This window comes from Cucurbita pepo, chromosome LG04 (assembly GCF_002806865.2).
Source record: "Cucurbita pepo subsp. pepo cultivar mu-cu-16 chromosome LG04, ASM280686v2, whole genome shotgun sequence".
NCBI classification, from domain to species: Eukaryota; Viridiplantae; Streptophyta; class Magnoliopsida; order Cucurbitales; family Cucurbitaceae; genus Cucurbita; species Cucurbita pepo.
Window position 1 is genome coordinate 398,594 of NC_036641.1, and position 5,207 is coordinate 403,800.

Genomic DNA, 5,207 nt, shown 5'->3' on the forward strand with positions numbered 1-5,207 from the left:
TTCTGACCCTATATCCACCTTTTCTATTATTAGCCTCATGGCCTCCTCTCCACCTTTTTTTTTTTTTTCTTTTCTTTTTTTTTTTAACTTTTTTGGTATCATTTTTATGGTTTGTAATATTACCCTACTATACTAACAAGATTCATAACATAATACAAACTATAATGGTATCACACATAACATCACATAACTTTGATCATAGAATAAAATAACATTATACGCGTCAAACAATCACGAAAGACGACACGTAGATGGGCCATAGAGAACGAGTAGTTCATGTTTCATATTATTCATTCAACCAAACCAATAATAAAACCACTTACATAGTTGGTCTAAGAAAAAGTCTCTAAGAAAAAGTCACTAAATTTCTTGAATTGATGTTCCTTTGATCTTACTCATGTGTCACAATCACATTTAAATCACATTTAATTCTTTGTATATCTTACCATTTTGTGTGTTCAAAACTCATTAATTCCTTTACTTGCCACAACCATTGTTCTCTAGTTCTCTTGATCAGTTTTCAATTTAAAATAAGATTAGATTCTTGACCTCTTTTAAAACTATGGAGACAAGAATCAAATGAAGATTAAAAAAAAAACTAAAGAAGAAAAAAAAATCATGATTGTTAAAACAATTCAACGAAAATATTTATGTTGACTTAAAGTCTTGAAATTTGGTGAAGAAATTGAGTTTTTTCGTGTTACAAATTAGAAGATATAAAAAGCTAAAATAAATGGTTTGAAACACGATTTTGATAGGTATCTGGAAAAAAATATTGGTTCTAGGCAATAGGCGACGAACACTCGACGGCTGAAGAGAGGAGAGACGCGTTTGCAACCAGGGGTGGACACGTGTCGGGCACACAATGGAGAAGCGTGCCGACGTTGTACGTTTAGACGCGTTTTCCACCTACTACGCGAATCACTAACCTGAAATACACCCGAGTAAAAAATTGACCCGCACCTGTGAGTTGACCCAACGACCCGCGGTCCAACCCAACGTCTTTCCGCCAATCCTTGTGTAACGCCACTAATTTTCTCTAACCTAATTAGCGATGTTACCTTGTACTTGTATAACGAAAGAGCGAGAGTTCACGTAAGATAGTCTCAATATTGACAATACGTTCATTATTATAAGTAGTTCATACCTAGGGGAAAACAATAACGACAACCTAACCTAGAAATAATCAACTGATAACTAGAAGAACAATTGCAATAATTATCATCATCTGAGAGAATCCAACAAGACGCCTACGACACTACAAACCCTCCTTAAGACTTCCATGGCCTTCGCAGCGTTCACCGTCAGCCGTACATGGGGGTCTTGCCCTTACCTGAAAATATAGGTAGCACGTGGCTTGAGTATTATATAAAATACCCAGTAAGTCGCCCCATTGTTGGGGTTAAGCATATAATCATACATTAGGATACATGCGATCGCATACAATACACATACATAAGCACATGTGTCAAAAGAAAGAAAACGAGAGAGGGGTCTGTCTTCCATTCCTTCCCATGGCCTTAGGCCCTTGCTTTGTCCGGGTAGGGTGGATGCATGATACTTTTCCACACATGGCCCACGTGCGTGACTGTGGGCCCACCAGGCGAGTTCGCATGCGAACTCCCTAGGCCTGGCTTGGTTGGGTACGTATGACATACAATACTAGACGCCAAAAAAAAGGAAGGCCTGCATGATACAATATCGAATGTACGCGTCCGTACCATCATTAGCATAACGGAGGAGTGCCCCATGTACATAACACATAGCGTGCATGAGGTCCTTAAGATTGACCTCTATGGCATTATACATACAACGTTCCATCCGCTCACCGCATTACATAGCATAACCGGGTTAAACATCGAGTAAGCATATCGTAGCATACTAGTCATCACATTCATGGCATGCAATCCCTTTTTCTCGGTGGATCTAACAATCTCCTCCTAAAACCTGTGTTATATTCTTCCGCTGCTCGACGTTACGCGGTCTTCCGGTCACCTCTTCCACCGTTAGGTCGTTCACGTCAAGCAATGTCTCAATTGAAATCGCGACTTGCTCGAGGACGACCTGCAGCATCTTCTTCACAATTTCTGTCTCGGAGAACTATAACCCTTGCGCCTGTAGGTTGACGCACATCAACAAGGTCCACTCGTTCATAGTTGGATCTTGTCAATATCGGATATTGAACGACACCTCGACGCCCGTCATCATGGCATCGGCCTCTTCGTGGTGGTGATGGAGATGCCAGCACTTGGCGGCGGCGTGAAAGAGTGAGCGAGCTTGCTCGAGATGGACCCCACGATGTGCTTATTTGCACACTTTGCATTTTCTTCTACTCGAACCTGAGACCTGTGTGTTGTTAGGTCGACACTCTAACCACTTGAACTATTCAACTTGATTGTTGATAGGATGGCTCCTCCGCAATGATATACACCGATGGCTTCAACTTGGCTCTGATACCACTTGTTGGATTTCGATAATCAACCAGGAAAATCCCTTTTTCTCGGTGAGAGGAAATCTTCTACAAGAGGTTATTGGAAGAAAAAATAAAATGAGTAAAAATAACAAAGAGAGAGAAGGTGAAATTTTGACGGTGCTTAAAATCAGGTTGTTAAATCTTCTGAATAAATTTCCTACTTAAATATAACCTATCCTAAAAATGGGTGGAGAGTGGCCAACTGAATCTGTGCCACTTCCTAGAAAATTGCTGTCTAAGAATTCGCTAATTGCCGTCTAAGAATTGTCTAATCCATTCGACGTGTTTGACAGATGGTCAAACGGAGAATTAATGTAAACGTGTGAATCTAAATAAGGAAAAGCAAAGGTTTTATCTAACAAACCTAGTACCTTCTTGGCCTTAACCGAAGTCACCCACAACGTTAACTCCGGCGCCTAACTACCTCATATAAGATAACATGATACACTTAGAGCCCTTTCACAACTAGCTCTTATGCCTAGCTACCAAGGTACGTCCCTATCACAAGTTGTTTTATCAAAATGGAGTTATACTGACCTCATATGGTTGAAACAAGGGTGGGAATGGCTCCAGAAGGGTCGAAAACCTAGAAATCAGTATATTATTCGGACCGCGCCGCCAAGCCGCACTGCCAAGCCGAACCTAGCCGAGCCGGGAGTGCAACGGAGCCGCCAATGAAGCCAAAATCGACGGGTTGCGAAGAACACTAACGGCGCAGGGTTTCTGGACACGCCTTTGGTTATGGCCAAAAGGGAACGAGGCCTAGTGGTGGTGTTCGAGTGCGGCTTGCGAGGTGCAGGCTGCACGCTGGCCGAGACAAACTGGTGGAATGCCGAGGGTGGACCCGCGCCCGCCGCTTCGTCTTCCACGCTCGAAAGCCTCGACTGTTAGTTTATTTAATCTTGTATTTTAGTATTTGTGGCTAATAGCAAGGGAAGTTAGTGTAGGTTATTAACAATTGTTGTGTAGGTTATTAGCGGTTACTTAGTTTTTTTTTTCTTCTGTCTACATATGTGTACAACAAGTTGAAGAAGATAATAGAAGTTGGTTTTTGCTTATTTTTCTGAGTGTTGTCTCTTTCTTGTATGAGTGTGTCTGACATCGACAGCCCTAATCACGGGACTTGGCTACTGTCACCAGTGGGATCGTCGTCGTTCGTCCGTCTCCGGTGGCGCGTTTGTCTCTCCTTGCCTTGACGTACACTGGCGCCCGCTCCTACGTAAAGCTCACGGTGTTATCGATTTCCCAACCCGATCTGACTGCCCCTCGCTCTCGCTCACGGTACAACAATGGCTGGCTCACTGAGAGGCAGCCATTGCGACCCTAAGGTTTAAAGGGGTCCGAGGGAATCCCGCCGAAAATCGCGAGATTTTCAGCGCGCCCTTTTTTTTTTTTTTTTTGGAATGTGTATCGTTATATCACTTCCCCCTGCGAATGACTTTCGTCCGCGAAAGGATTTGCATCCACGAACAACTCTGGGTACTTCTCCCTCATCTCATCCTCTCGTTCCCAGGTGGCCTTCTCTGCTGATTGGTTTCCCCACGAACAACTTTGGAATGTGTATCGTTACACCTTGCATGCCACGTGTTGCACCCACAAAAAATCAGGTAACTTCATCTGCTAGGGTTCGAAGGTTGTCCTTGCCTACATGTTGCCAACGCTGAATGCGCGTGCGCCTCTGCTAGTTTTTCGTCCTGATTTGAATGCTAATCCTATTTTACTTTGAATTAGGAGTTTGTAGAGAGACTTCATAAATTTTGGACTCCTCTATGCTCATAAATCCAGCTCGGGAAGGCACGCGACTGACTGATAAATAACCACACGAAGTTAAGAAGAATTCTTTTAGGGTTCGCTTGTTATTGCATGCAAACAAGTGGTCCAACCTGACGTCTTTCCACCAATTCTTGCACACAACGTGTCGCACCCACAAAAAATTGGGTAACTTTACATTGCTAGGGTTTGAAATTCGTCCTTGCATGCATGGTGCTTGCATTGATTGCGCGTGCGCCCTGCGCATGGAGCCTGAGCATGGGAGCGCATACCCACGCGTGGGGAACCCTACTGTTAGTCGTTTTGATGCTCGGTTGCCAATTTTTCATCTTGATTTCAATGCTCATCCTATTTTATTGTGAATTAGGTGTTTTTAGAGAGACTTCGTAATTTTTGGACTCCTCTACGTCTATAAATCAATCTCGGTAAGGCACGCGACAGACCGGTAAGTCACTACAGGAAATTAGGAAGAATTCTTGTATATGTGATGAACTAGCTATCTTAATGAAATTTCATATTCAGGTTTGTGTATGTTTATCTGGAATGTTCTACTACTGCTTATATTTGATCATGCTATGTTGACGGATGGGGTATTTTTATATCGGCACTCTAGATGTTGATAGACTCATCACCTCGTTTAGCTTGTGTGGCTGCATGCGTAGTTAAATGCTTGCTGATTGTATGAACTTATTATTTGATTGTTAACCAGTTGCGTTGAGTTAAGTCTAGGTTGTACCATTGTAGAGACTACTAAGTTAGGTTTAGATAGGGGACCCTCCAAATGATTGCGTTCACCATGAGAGACGACTAGAGGGTGAGATCTTTAACCCCAAGCCGCTACAGTCTCGGGAAGTTATGTTTGAATGAATCTAGAAGCCAAAACCCCTATTAAAACCAACCAACTACCCTTAGACTTGGAGAAGAACCTTAGAATCCTTATACGAAGGAAAGAGATTCCTTCGCC